Below are 15,230 nucleotides of genomic sequence, written 5' to 3' on the forward strand. Positions count from 1 at the left end.
CGTGCTATACAGTGTTCTGCTGGGACAGTGGGAAAGGAAGGATGAGGTTAATCAATGAGGGACTATTTCACATGAGCTTCTGTTAATGGAGTTTAAGATCTGAAAGCTTCTATTTAGATGCCATCAATCAAGAAGCTAATGGATCAGCATCCCCGCATCGCCACAACCATATAGGAGCCCCGAAGGGGCAGCACGGACCCTCAGCAGCTTCCTTGCTATTGCCCTAACAGAGGCGCAGGGGCCGGCTCAGCCTGGGCTGCAAGAAGAGAAGAAGGGATGACTCCAAGAGCAATCTCTACAGTCTTAAATTGATCTTTCTGGCCTCTTCGGGCTCCTCTAAGTCTTGACCAGCTCTCCACACTATCCCTCAAATTCCCACTTCAACCGGGCTCGCGCTTTTTATTGACGCAAGCCTCCCGTTCTCGCGGGAACTCGGGAGCGCGAGCCGGGAAAGGAGACCAAATCTTGAAAATCTCGGTTGGCGCCGGCGCGGCCACAGCGGCTGCGGCTCCAAAGGGGCGGGACGTGGAGCCCAAAGGGGGCGTGGCCTCGCTCCTGAGAGGGCGGGACGTAGCGCGAGGGGGAGGGGAGAGCGCTAGGGGCGGGGTCGCGGTCCGGGACCTGTTGAACGCAGGTATCGTTCGCTGGCCGCGCTCCCTCGGGACCGAGGTGACTGCGCATGCTCGCCGGCGGCGCTGGGCCGGGAGCCGAGCGCCCGTGACGAACCGACTTCCAGGCTTGCGGTGGTTGCGGTGGCTGCGATGGCGATGTGAGTGGGCCCCGGGCGGGATGGTGCTGACCTGGGGAAGGACGCCTTCCAGCCGGACGCAGAACTCCTCCACCGCACAGGCGCCAGCCGAGGCCGCGCGGCTTGAGAGGTGAGCCCCGCACTGCCCCGCGCGACTTCGACCCCGCGACCCGGTTCGGGTCCCTCTGCCCCGGGGCCAGACAGGAAGCGGCCTCGTCGTCTGGTCCGACTCCGCTGTCCTGGCCTCAGCCGGCGGTGGCCGGCGGTCGGAGCCCGGTCCTGGGCCCGCTGAAGGTCGGCGGGGACGCGAGGGGCGCGGCACGCAGCCTGGTGCTCCCAGCCGGCCCTTCCCGCACCTCGCGTCCGCTGTCCAGCCCGCCCTCGTCCCGCTCCGTCTTATCCGCCTGGCCCTGCGACCCTCGTCCGCTTTCCCCCGCCCCTGCGTGCCCTTTGGCCCCGGTGGTCCCTTGTTGTCAGTCCTGCTTTGCGCGATTTGCTCCCCTGGACTGTGCATCCCCAGTCGATACCTCTTCTGAGTGTTGACACTGTTTTCCTTCTTTGGTACTTCATCCTGGCTCTTTCATTAGTTATTAGCTTGTGGGAGGGTGGGGTTGGGGGGGGGGGCTTTTTGCTTGTTTTGTTGTTGTGCGCTAGTGTTCTCTCTGTGTTCCACCTTGCCTTCAGAGGCCCTCACTCTCTTACCTCTTTGGCTACCCTGCTTCATTGCTTTCTGGCCAGTGGCCCCCAAAACCTCCGTGCTGAACCGATTTCTATTCTCTCGTCTTGGGTGGTTTTTGGTTTCTCATCATAAAACTTTTTCTTGTTTGTATGGATGGAGCCTTTTTATTCAGTCCATTTGTTTTACTTTTTATTACATCCCTAAAGAGTTGTAACACGCCCTTGCCTCTTCTGCTTTCGACCTAATCTGGAGATACGCTCGGTATCCCTAGTGCTACTTCCTGAGAAGTCGATTTCATCTTTCTCCTCCTGAAAATATCGTCTGAAGAATGGCAGTACATGTTATTGAATCTTTAAGAAACGTATACCAGTTTATTTTATGAGAAACACTCTGGCCATTTATAAAGAGTTAAGATTTGGCAAAGGTTAATGCTCCAGTAACTCTAGTTGTCCAGGAACAAATCTGAAATGAAATTTAACCAAAACTTACTATATCAAATTTATTGACTTGGTGTTTTCACTCACTATCACGCCTGGTCGCATCATTTTGAGTCTGTTCTCTTTAATAAATGTCTGCGGTCTCTGCTAACAGGAATAGGGTAACTGCTCACTGAGGAGGAACAAAGGAGAATAGAAATATTAATCTTTTGAATTGGGCAAAAGAATTTAATAAAAAAAAAATGGGAGTCTTTCTTCTCTTCATTTCGAGCCAGATCTAATTAAAGTAAAACTTCTGTTTCTGTTGATAGTGGTGTAGTGTTGTATTCTGGAGGCATCTGCCGAGGCAATTATTTTCAGTAAAGTTTGCCTTTATTCTAGGGTTGAAGACCAACCGGATTATGTATTTCAATCTGGAATCTCAAAGCAGCCCACAGACAATAAATTCTTTCTTATGCTACCTATGCCAGGTAGGAATTAAAATTTTCTATTTCTATTTTAAGAAGGGAAATACCAAGGCAAAAAAAAATAGTTTTGCTCCTTGTTCAAGGTGGCTTACTCATAGAAAGCAGAAGGATCTGGTGTTGTTAAACCACATTTCTCTTAGAAAAGCTAGCATTCCGCTTGTATGATGACGAATTCGTCCTACATTTAACATTTTAAATGCTTTTCCAATGCAAATAAAATCATTGCTGTTTCTCAAAGAAGCTTGTTTTCCTCGAAAAGCAGATCTTTTTATCTGTAGGGAATTATCCATTAGAAAGTCACCATCTGCACATTCTTATTGTAGTGAACTGTTTTTATTTTCTTTGCAATTAAATAAGGGGTTTCTGTGATACAGCTGGCACAGGACTAAATGTCAAGCGATTTGAACCCATAGTATAACTCAGTAGTAGTTTGTAGAAACCACTTAGCTTCTAACCTCAATGTCTCCACCTGTAGAGTGCAGTAATACTGCTGGCAACCCAGTAATCTATCTGTAGTCAGCCCTCGTCATTTAAACATGCTTGGGGCCACCACAAATAGAAATTTCTGTGTAAATATGCCATTTATGTTTGTTTAATTTTCTATTAGTAACAATTAAGTTGACTACTTAGATCTCTGAAGATCAAGCTAAACAGTTTAATTTTTTTTTCAGATTTCTGTGTAATATCTAGTAGAATACTAGTGAACTATGGACCGGCTTAGATTAGTTAATGTTCAGACACAATGAGCAGACATTGGACCACTCAGTATATAAAGCAGATAAATGCTTTATTTGCCAGGAGTTGGTACTCAAAGGAACTACAAGAATTCTATCTTTAGTAACTCTCTAGTTTTTTGCTATTGTCTTTTATGTTCACTTCAGTTTCTGTAAACTATAGTCCCTGGAGACTTCTGGGTTGCTAGAGATTGTTTAGGAGATATAAAAGGCAAGGATTTCCTTTGCTTTGAATTGAGATATTGAGGAAAACACTACTTAGAGAACTGTGTGATCCATGCATGTGTTTATTTCAGAGAGCGAGTGGAGATAAAGCATGGATATTTAAAATGCGTGGGGTTAGCTTGTCCTGAGTGTCAGGAAGAAGGCTGAGGAATGAATAGGAACTAGCTGCAGAGTTGTGATACCAAGAGCATTCTTACTGGATCCAGAGGCTTTCAGAAAAGTAGCATGCACATGCCATAAGCACGCATGTTTTCAGGAATTTAGCGAGGCACCGCCACAGTGGTTGCATATTTTAAAGATTGGAAGTTTTTAACATGTACCTACATGTTTAGTTATCAAGTTATATATGCTAAACATAAAAATTGGTCTCTTTTATAGATACATAAAGGTGCCAGGTATACTGTGCTATTAAAGGATATCTCCTACTTAGAATACTTTTTACATAGTTCTTGTTATTATGAAGCCAACTTTGTGAATTATCTCTCAACCAAGAAACCATTCTGAGAAAATTATAGTGTATATTTCCTTTTAAGGAGTTTTGTTAGACCAGTCGTAATACAGAAATTATTTCTAAAGTATCTTGTGAGTATAGAAATCTGGGTCTGACCAAACGTAGTGGGTTCTCAGTAGGCATCTAGAACATTTCTGTTGCTGCATTTAGCTACAATTAATTTAGTCTGACCTAGAATTGGTATTCCTTTATTGAATCCCTTGAGGTTGCCCCATAGAATGTAAGTGCAGCATTCATAATTGTTTTTAGAACAGTGGTGACTGTCACATGGTGTTCAAGTTGCCAGTAAGTTAGACTTGGAAATGCTGCTCCCCCCTCGGGCGTTAAGTAACACCATCAGGGATTATCATCTCTGTGTGGGACCTCGGAAGCCTGTGTACCCCCAGCTGTCACTTCCATGGAAGCCTGTACCAACCATCACTTCTGTCTTTTGCAATTGAGAGCTCCAGATTTTCAGACTGCTCTATCCTTACTTGGTTTTAAGACTTAAAAGTAGTCCCCTATTCAGGTAAACAAGGCTAGAATGCGGGTTTTCTCCAGCTCCTTTATGTAAAATTCATAACGACTTTCCCACCACATAGTAATGTAATGCTTGTAGAGGAGTTTTGAAATAGTCCTCATATAGGTGAGCCAGGGAAATGTTAGGAGTGAAATCAGTAAATTGAGAATCTAATTGAAATCTTTAGTGGACTTTTCTCCCAGCCTTTGCAAATAGATTCATTGAATTTTAGTTGGAGCTAATCATTCTCCATTTAAAGTCCCCGGTCCTATAAATGAAGATATTTTCAAGTGATACACTTGAAAAATATAATTATAACTAGTTCTACTTGATCTGTATTATTTTGAATAGATATTTCCCTGAATAGAATTATTTAAAAATTATGATAAAAGTCACAAGATCAGCTTTTATTGATCATCATGCACCAAGTACCATGTTTAGTGCTTTGTGTATATTATCTTTTAAACATTAATTTTCCAGCTAGAGATTATACAATTTTTCCATTTGAGGAAACAGATTTAAATCTGAATTGGAATTCAGGTCTGGTATTAAAGTTGCTAGTAGAATTAACAACTCCGAGGAAGCGTAGGATGTCAAGAAAACTTTGTTTCCTACAATATTTTTTTAGAAAGGTTTGATTCTTTTTACTGAGTCTTGTTTTCTCTTGAAGTAACCAAAGAAATATTTCAAGCACTGTTGAACATACCCTTGAACTAGACATCACATGATCATGGTGCTTCACTAGGCTTTTGTTTTGTTGACTCGTCTGAAGTCTTAAAGGTTTATAATAGCGTGGCTTATTCAAAGGCATTTTAGTCTGTGGTGCTGGGAGAATTGTGTTTACACTAATGCATCCTTTAAAAGTTTATATGAACTGCTTTTAATAAATTGAATATTCCTCTTGTCTAAATAATAAGGAGGTAGGGTTTGTCCATTGCCACAGGAAAAGTTCTTTGTTCACCCGTTTCGTTACAGAAGGAAACCTAGACAAACTCTCAGAATAACTAATGCTTCCTATTGTCCTTCTTAAAATTTGCTGCCCTTTTTATGCCGTTGACATAGTGTTCTTTTTGTTGTTTATCTTAAAGAGTTCCTAATTAATGTCAGTTCTAATATTGGTAATAATGCATTTCCTTTCTAGTAGTCAGCTGTTTAGAGAAAAACTTTAAAGAAATGAGAATAGATGATCTCTTTAAAGTATACTTTAGTTTGTGTGGCTGTGGGTGTGAGAACTTTAGAATTTCATTGGAAATACTGTTGATTGCATGGAAAACTGAATATAGTTAATTCAGTAAGGTAATTTTTTCCCATTAGTGTTGTGTTCTAATTTTTCCTCTAGTGGACACATTCATTTATGGCTTCATGATCATTATTTTTACAGCAGCGCTAGTATGGACTTTAGAGTATTGTAAGTACAAATATAGGCAGTGGGTTGAACACGTTTTAATTCTTTGTCTTTTTTCGTTATTTCCTTTCTAAGTGACTTTGAAATAGTTTCTTTTCTATGTGACTTTGAAGCAAACATTCTGAACCTTAATTTCTAGACTTCTAGGAGAAATAAATCAAGTAGCATAATTAAAGCTGCCAGTGCAGGAGTTGCTGTGTCAAGTTGTAAGCGCCTGTATTTGCTTTTATTTTACTTTGCTGTTTGGTCTATATTTGATATCATCAGTGGAGAATAAAGCTGTTCAGAAACATGTCTGTCAAGCTACTCTTTCCTTTCCTCTGGAAGGTCTGTCCTCTCCCCTCCCCAAAGAAGAGAATCTAGTTCTGTAGTTTTAAATTTTCTGTATTCACGCAGTGTGCAAATGGCTGGTAAAATGCTAAGTTCAGAGTTCACTTTTGATAAGTGAGGAATGCCATCCAAAATGTCTAGATATATGATTTTCCTTACTTAATGTGTCCTTTTTACTGTAACAACACTCATGAGTTCAGTTTTGCAGCAAGTCACCCTTTTAAATGAGTGGCTGGCTTTACTGTTGAGTATATGTACATGTACAAGTGATTCTGAGTTAAACAAAAGGTTACAAGTTATCTGAGTGGTAGTGATCTTTAGAGGGTGCTGCATGCCAGGTTGGCTGGGCCATATAGGGCAGGGTATGATCCAGTACTGAGCGTGGTAAGCTTCTGCAAGAAGCTTGCAAAGATGGATAGGGTGTCATGGCCTCAGTCAACCAGAAAAGAATATAAACCTAAGAATAAGATTTGCTCAGATTTTCAGAATCAGCCAGTCAAGAACACTTAATCACAGGACCAGAATTTACAGACGATAGCAGACTTGATTCAAAAACTGCAAATCCAGATGTCATCAGCTGATTGTTTTCAGTATATATGCTGTGGTTTATGACTTGGTCAAGATTAACTCAAAGTAGCTATGTAAATTTAGAGTTCTAAATTTAGACTGAAACTCAGGAAAGCTAAGCATTCCTTTCATCGGGAGGCCCAGCTTCCTGCTAGTTGTGGGCTACAATCAGTATTGTTAGAAGAACTTTATGTTACTCACAAGAAAACAGCTTTCTCAAGACTTATAGGTTCCTTCTATTTAAGGCCTCCTAATTATTTCTTTAGAGAAACCCAAGGAAACTGACATGGACTTTATATTCATTGCTATTAGATGCATTGAGGTAACCCCATTTTAACCTCATTAGAACATTTCTCTGTCATTTCTAATTAGCATACTTAAATTAACTTTGCATCTTAGATAGTCTTCCTGTTGTGAGGGAATCTGCTGTTCCTTCATTTGAAATCAGTTTCCATGTCTGTCATAATGTGAGCTGTATGGCTCCTTAAGTGCAAGCTAAACTATGTTAGATAGTATTTATCTGGAAAAAATAAACTTGTTCACAGTACTAAAGGAAAAAGTATTTCATGTCTTATGAGAAAATGATATATTAAATGCTAACAAGGAGCCTTTCAGGGAACATTTTTTTTTTCTGTAGTTGGTATCATTTGGGTATTGTTTGGGCTATCATTATTACAGGTTCTGATTCCATTTATCTTATAGACCCTAAATTACAGGCAGAATTCAGAAACTAGCTGTTGCCTCCACCATTGCTGGAAGGGTGGCCCTTATATTCCTTGGACTGACAAGTATGGCATTTCTAATTTGTTCAGCTCCTTTTCCATCTGCCTTAGTAAACAGAATATCCCACAGGTGTCTGTGATCCCATAGCTGAAGAGTTAAGGCTGCTTCTTGATTTCTGTGAGAGCAATTAATTTCTGTGGTGTCCAGTCCATCTTAAGGAACTTCTGAGCTTTGCCTCTCAATTTCAGGTGCTTCCCCATCCATAGTGTTGTAAAACACTAATGACTTCTAAGTTGAGGAAGTGTTTTAGGATTAGTGTGGGTGATGTAGGAGCATTTCTTGCAGTTTCTTAAAGTATCCCTTGGCAGTTATTTGGTACTAATAGCTGTCTCATCTGCCCTGATGGGAAGTTGGTATCTTGGTAGCTCTTAAGCTGCGCATGGCAGTACTATGCATTTAGAACTACTTCTGGGGCAATTAGTGTATGCACATTAGCCAGTTAACAAGACAGCTTAGTATGAATAGACTGGTTTACAGTAGAAGGTTGTGAGTGCATGAGATTTACAATTTTCTAGTGACCACACATTTTAAACACTGATGAAATTAGTTTTGAGGGGCTGGTGAACTGTCTCAGTAGATCAAGGTACTTGTTCCCAGTCTGATGATATGGACCCCACACAGTAGAAGGAAAGAATCTATTCCTGCAAGATGTACTTTTGACTTCCTCATGCATGCTGACATTGTGTGCCCCTGCATGTTAAATGCATAAAAATGCTGAAAAATGGGGAAACAGGTGCAAATAATTTTGGGTATTCTATCTAAAATACTGCCTTGAGATATGTCAGTTTCTGAAGTATCTGAAGGATAGTGTATCTAAAATACATATATATGCATTTATATATTATATATTGTATATAAAATATGCATTTTAGATACACTATCCTTCAGATAGTGTATACAGAATATTATATCTAAAAATACAATATTCTTCAGCTACCAACTGAAGGATATTATATCTAAAATACTACCTTGAGATATGTCATCAGTAAATGAAGTTCTGAAGACATGGCTTGGTGGTTAACAATACTTGCTACTCTTGCACAGGACTCGAGTTTGGTTGCCAGGACCCATGTCAGGCAACTCATAGCCACTAGGGAATCTGGCCCCTGAGGGCACCCATGCACAAGTACCCATACATACACATAAAAGGTTTTTAAATATTTTTGAAAGACATGTTGTGGAGGATAGTCCTATGTCAACTTGATACAAGCTAGAGTTACCTGAAAGGTGCAACCTCAACTGAGAAAATGCCTCTATAAGATCTGGCTCTAGGATATTTCTTAATTAGTGATTGATAGGGAAGGGCCTACAGGGGCTCTCCCTGGGCTGGTAGTCCAGGGCTCTATAGAAAGCAGGCTGAGCAAGCTCGTAAGCAGCACCCTCCATGGGTCTGCATCCAGTTCCAGGACTTCCCTGTCTGAGTTTCTGTCCTAGTTTCTTTCCATGATGAACAGTAATGTGGAGGTGTAAACCAAAACCAGATAAATCTTTTCCTCCCAATCTTGCAAACCCTTAACTAAGATACATGTCAATATAAAAAAGGAAACATGATTTTTGTACTAAATCTTCAAAATTCATTATATATATCAGCGTATTTTAATCTACCCCACCTTTTCTGTTTTGTTTTTAGAGATAGCACTCACTGAATAACCTGACTGGCCTGGAACTAGCCATGCACACCAGACTGGCCCCAAACTGACAGAGATCTCTTGCCTTTGCCTCCTGAGTGTTAGGATTAAAAGTGTGTAATGTCATGTCTGGCCCTAATATTTTTAATTCGCTACATATAATGCTCAAAGTAGTACCAGCACAATAAAGCTAGGTTTAGTAGGTATCTTACTTCAGGTTTCTATTGCTGTGAAGAGAGACCATGACTATGGCAAGTATTATAAAGGAAAATATGTAATTGGGGCTGACTTACAGTTTCAGAGGTTTAGTCCATTATCATCGTAGTGAAAAGCATGGCAGCAAGCAGGTAGACATGGGGCTGAAGAAGGAGCTGAGAGTTCTACATCTTAATCTGAAGGCAACAGGAAGTGAACTGTGACCCACACTGGGTGTAGCTTGAGCATGTGAGACCTCAAAGTCTGCCCCCACAATACATACCTCCTCCAACAAGGCCACACCTCTAATAGTGACACTCTCTATAGGTCAAGCATTCAAATATGAGTCCATGGGGATTATTTGTATTCAAACCACCACATCAGGGAAATCTAACGTGGCTTCACGTTAGATTAAAATTAAATTAAGAAATCGGTTCTTCGGTCATACTAGACACCCCTTTGTTGTGTTCTCCATTTTGGACAGAGCGTTTTAGAAAGAACAAAAATGACTTTCAGATTATCACTGAATTTTTTTTTTCTTGAACTAACTTTTCCTGAGGTATTACAAGGTAATTTTTTTTCTCCCTGTTTATCAGATTTACTAGGCAGGAGTGGCAAAATCCTTTCTTTTCTCCATAAGGGCTTTTTGACATAAATTTCTCACTGAGTACTAGAGTCATCTCCTTGTCTGGATTAGGGTTTGTGGCTTGCTCAACTGAATTATCTGTTGGTGACTTAGGAAATTATGCAGAACAGATCGTTTGATTGGCCTCCAGATTATTGAGTTCTGCTTTCTGTTTTGCCACGGCTAGAAGAGTAAACCATTTAGTCTCAAATAAGTCAGCTGATTTTAATAGCTTCAGAGGCCAGGGTTAAATTGATGGGCTCTGAGCCAGCCCTGCACTGTTCAAGAGGCTGTGATTCTCATGGCTTGTGGAGGCTGCAGAAAGGTCCTTGCATTGGAGAATGCCCTAAGCATAACTGTAGCAAAAGAAAGAAGGCTTTTCTAGCACTTGCTTTAGTTCTTGAGACAGGACAGACCATGACCTTTTTTTGTGAGTGTCATAAAGATCTGTATAAATTAGAGATCGATTTGTTGATCCATAGAATGAATTTGCACTTTCTGAATTTGGCTTGTAGTGTACAGTTTTTGTCCTTATTTTTAAATTTTTAAACTTGACAACTTTTTTTTAAGTTTTATTTATTTATTTTTTTAATTAATTTATTTATTAAAGATTTCTGCCTCCTCCCCGCCACCGCCTCCCATTTCCCTCCCCCTCCTCTGATCAAGTCCCCCTCCCTCATCAAAAGTTGACAACTTTTAAAAGTAAGATTTTTACCTTGAGGGGAAAAAAACGGCTTCCTACTTCCTCTTGAAAATTTTATATCACCAATAATTGCCACCAAGCATAAACTGAGGATCACAGAACATGTTTGGTTCCTCTTGCAGAGAGCCAGTAAGAACTGAAGGAGTCACGCAGCATTTGCTTAGCGTTTCATAGGTGAAAAAAGACTAGTTTGTGACAAGAGAATCACAGACATGTTTAATGACCCTGAGAGCCCTAAATTTTTCTTTTTCCTGTTATCCCTTTACCTTTTTTTTTAAATTTTATTTCTCTTCGCAATTCATTAAAATATAACCACCTGTGTTTTAGAGGGTAACAGTGACAGTCACAGTGATTTATAAGCCTCATCTGCATATTTGTACATTTATGTTTCTTTTTAAAGTTGCTTAGTAAAAAGGGAAGGATGTAAGGGAAGGCGATAGCAGCAACATAACAAAGAGCACAGCAGGATATAGGGACTGGAGGAGAGGGAATATACACCAATAAAGGCGCTTCTTTATCGGTGCCTGTTTTCAATGTATCCGTATCTTAAGTCCTTTCTCCAAACTGGTTTATTTTAGATAGGAGAAAAATGATCATTTCTGTTCATGGAATCTTTAATAATAGTATCTTAAATATTTCTAAATTAAATTTGAGAACCTTCCATGTGTCTGGCCATGGATATGGCTCAATAAACAGTAACCAGAATTTCCCATTTTTATAGAAGTTTATATTTTAGATATAAGAGTAATAAGACTGGATTTGGTACCATTTACTTACAATTAAGTTATTTAGAAGAAGTAGACAGATTGGAAATTCAGGACCAGCATGGGCTATGTAGCGATACCCTGATTTTAAAAGATAGTAGGCAAAGTGTTGTAGGTTATTTGTAAACTGTGTGAAGATTTATTGTTGTGATTAGTTTAATAAAGAGCTGAATGGCCAATAGCTAGGCAGGAGAGATAGGCGGGATTTCCAGGGAGAGAGGAAAAGGAGGAGAAATCTAGGTGTGCCAATTACTCCAGAGAGACTCCAGCGAGACACGGAGAGAATTGGACATACAGAATGAAAGATTAAAAAAAAAACTATGAAGTAAAAACAATGATCAGTATCAGTAGGTTGAGTTATAAGAGCTAGTGGAACAAGTCTAAGCTAAATGCCAAACTTTCATAATTAATAATAAGTCTCTGTTAGTTTGCGAGCAGATGGCCAATGAAAAAACTTACTATAGTAAAGTCTTTAATATTTTAAAGAGACATAAGAGCTTAGGAAACCAATAGGGTGCGGCAGGATGATGTGGCCAGGGCAGGCCTAATTGAGAAGCTGGTTTTTGAGTCTAGCCCCAGAGAAGGTAAAGGAGTGACTTATGTACATACCTGGAGGGACAAGAGCTCCAGAGAAAAGTGGATGCAAAAACTTTGGGGCCATCTAGCATGCTTAAGGAATAGAAAGGAGTTGCATATGGCTGGAGAGGGCAGCCTGCTAGGAGTTGAGGTCAGAGAAGTTAGGAAAGAACTGCATAGACCAGGTATGGAGACGTGCATTCACTGTCAGAGGACTCAAGACTGTAAAACTGAGCGGTCTGAGCAGCTCAGACACTGGAGTCCGTAGTCTTTTCCTTCTTTGCTAGTCCTAATCTGTGTGATCAAAAATGTATTCCATCCTAGACACAATGAAGAAAGTGAGATTCAGAGCGAAGATTTTTCTTTTAAACAAGTAAGGCAGATGTGACATGCGTCACTTCAGTTTATATTCCATGAGTAGGGTCAGGTTGGCCACATTCCATGGGCAGAATAATTTGGCATCAAAAGAGATTGTTCTCAGTCTCGGACTGGCTAACCATTTGGCTTGGAAAAGAGGAAAGAAGTGGCACGCAGTGCACCAGTCTGCTACTCTAGCCATCAGATGTTCCTTGTGTAACCTGTCGGAAACACATGACATCCCTTCCTAAATCAAAACAAAACTAAAGAACTAAATGAACCCTCTGTGTGTTACATTAATCCTAGGTCACTGAGAGATCTGCAAGTCCGGTTACCTAGAAATAAAACACCAGGCTGCCCCACCCCATCCCTCCTACATGTGCCAATATTTTATGATAAAATCAGAAACAGAATAGTGAAAAGTCTCCCATTTGGGAAAACAAACAGTAGGAAAGACTTTGTAGTTGAGAGCAATGCTGGACTGGAATGATGAAGATACTCTGTCCTGCAGTGGAAGAACACCTGTGTTCACTGCATTAGGAGGCCTCTGATTGCTGCTGTCTGGATTCTTCCTTGTGTTAACCTTCATACAGCTACATTAAAGCTCACGCTGTTTTCATAGCCTTCCTTTCATAGCTTTTTGCTATTGCAAATTCTATACCTAGTCACAGGCTTTTGTACGTTATTTCTTTGACAAATACTGTTCTGTAAAAAAATTAAAGTGTTGCAAGGAGAGGGCCCACTTGTTTGTCCCAGCTACCTGGCTAGCTTAGCCCCAAAATAACCACACAGAAACTGTATTAATTAAAACACTGCTTGGCCCATTAGCTCTAGTTTCTTATTGACTAATTCTTACATCTTAATGTAAACCATTTCTATTAATCTGTGTATTGCCATGTGGCAGTGGCTTACCAGGTAAAATTTCCAGCGTCTGTCTCTGGTGGATCCACGGTGTCTCTCTCTGACTCTGCCTCCTTTCTCCCAGAATGCCATTTAGTTTTCCCCACCTGCCTAAGTTCTGCCCTATCAATGGGCCCAGTGCAGTTTCTATATTAATGAGTGAAAGCAACACAAAGACAGAAGGACCATAAAAGGACTTTCATAATATTTTCCTCTTCTATTTTCTGTGATAGCAACTCACTAAACTTCTTTTTGGATGTGGTTCATATGCTTGCCCTTTCTCTCTATATACCTACTTCATTTTAATAGCCTTGTTTTTATCTTTATCTTCATCTTTGTCTCTCATTTTAGTGGCCATTGTCTTTAAACTATTAGTAATAACAGGCACTTGTCGGCAACACCTTTCACCCAATCTTAACTTTTTATATCAACAATTTTTAGAATTCCTTTGAGAAAGGTAGTCATCCTGTTTTAGGATATTGGACTATTTGGCTGCAAGGCCCCAGTTTCTGCCCCTTTATTTCCTTCCATCTTGACTCACAAATCAGCCAAAGTAAACAGCAAAGAACCACCCACACACAACCAGTGTGGTTCAGCTACTTTTCTGGGGCTCTGGACACCTGGTCTTAGAGGTCATTGTAGATATTTTTGCAAGTTGTTTTTGCTATATGTAAGGGAGCTTATCAGAATTTTAGTAGTATGTTTCCTTGTTGCCTGTAATTACTGAGCTAAAACCAGGTACCTTAGGATTTTGTTGCAACTGTACCCTACCTCTGGTAATTGATTAATATATTTTAGGGTTCTATTATTGCTGTACCCTACTTCTCATATTAAATTCTGTATATAAGAAAAGCCCAATTATTGTAGCAGAGATCCCAAAATGAAAGGAACTTACAAGAGATCTAAGCTTATCTCTTGCCCATGTAATGGGCTACTACTGGTTTATGTGAGATGGATGCTGTGTACCTTAAAGCCGATGAAAATCTGAGGGAGGCAACATCTCAGGCCTGAAATCTCAAAACCTTATCGTTACCTTTCTACTATACTGTATGTGCTTACACCTTTCCTTGTGATTACTGAGCCCATCGGGATCCAGAACTGACCTATACTTATTTCTGTGAAATGGGGAGCCTCTTATCTAAAGATACATTGATTTGATCGATATTAATCTTTATTATTGTTGATGAGATTACTAAAGTAGCAGCCTTGGTACTTGGCACATTCTACACCCTCATGACAAAAGAAACAGTGAAGAATGAACATGATCATTTTAATGTTTTTGGAATACAATTATGTTAAAGGCAGACTTTTTCATCTAAATATTTGAAATGTAAGGAAAACTACAGCGTAGTCAAACAACCTTTTGTCATTATTTTAGATACTATGTTTTATGCATATGTGTCAGTATGAAATACATGCATGCATATGCATGAAATTTCAAAAATCACTACTTTATTATTATAAATGAGAAATTCTACATCTTAAAAATTATTGATAAGCTTTCAGTGTTTTAGGTATTATTGAGAAGTGTTTCTGAACCACTGAACTAAGAAAGTACTCCATATTTCACTGTGCAGTCTATATATGTGAATCCTTAATAGAAACACATAATAGTGCTGAAGTTAAAATGTATTCCCAAGCCTTGAGGAGGGTGTAGGTCCTGTATGTAAATTGTGAATGTTAAGTAATACATAAAGATATATAAGTATTTTTAAAATAGATTTTGTATCTCTAATTTTATTTGAGATCTTATTGCTTCTTCCTCCTAGGGGGAACAATGTATTTTTAACAAGAATCAGTAACTGGAAATACAAGATTGGTTATTTAATAATGTAAAGTGAAGATTTGATCAGCAGAGGTAAGCATATGGTATTTCTTTTGTTTGTAATTCATTATAAGTTAGAATATTTGCAGAATTTTAAGGAAGTATGTTTTCAAGAGCTGTGAAAGTTGGAGATTTTACTATGCTTGCGTGCTAAAGAGTTGCTTGCCATGGTGCCAAAAGGTTGAGAGAAGACACTAGACTCACCAGTCAGAGAAAAATGGTTTGTAGTCAGAGTGTTCGAGCTAGTGTGCCAGGTGACAGCTACACAGGAA

General features: G+C 39.8%; 1 protein-coding gene across 10 annotated transcripts in view; it reads left to right on the forward strand.

The window, feature by feature from the left end:
• The first annotated feature begins 587 nt into the window (after positions 1-587).
• The window catches only part of Fam135a (family with sequence similarity 135 member A), a 79,229-nt gene continuing 64,586 nt past the window's right edge, over positions 588-15,230 (forward strand). For 5 of the 10 annotated variants that reach the window (XM_075980564.1, XM_075980566.1, XM_075980568.1 and 2 more), the window contains exons 1-3: positions 595-878; positions 2,246-2,334; positions 14,903-14,991. The gene's annotated coding sequence lies outside the window, so the exon portion shown is untranslated. Of the gene's footprint in view, positions 879-2,245; positions 2,335-14,902; positions 14,992-15,230 lie in introns of all 10 variants that reach the window. The other 5 variants (XM_075980567.1, XM_075980571.1, XM_075980570.1 and 2 more) reach the window with 5 other exon arrangements.

This window comes from Microtus pennsylvanicus, chromosome 7 (genome assembly GCF_037038515.1).
Source record: "Microtus pennsylvanicus isolate mMicPen1 chromosome 7, mMicPen1.hap1, whole genome shotgun sequence".
NCBI lineage: Eukaryota > Metazoa > Chordata > Mammalia > Rodentia > Cricetidae > Microtus > Microtus pennsylvanicus.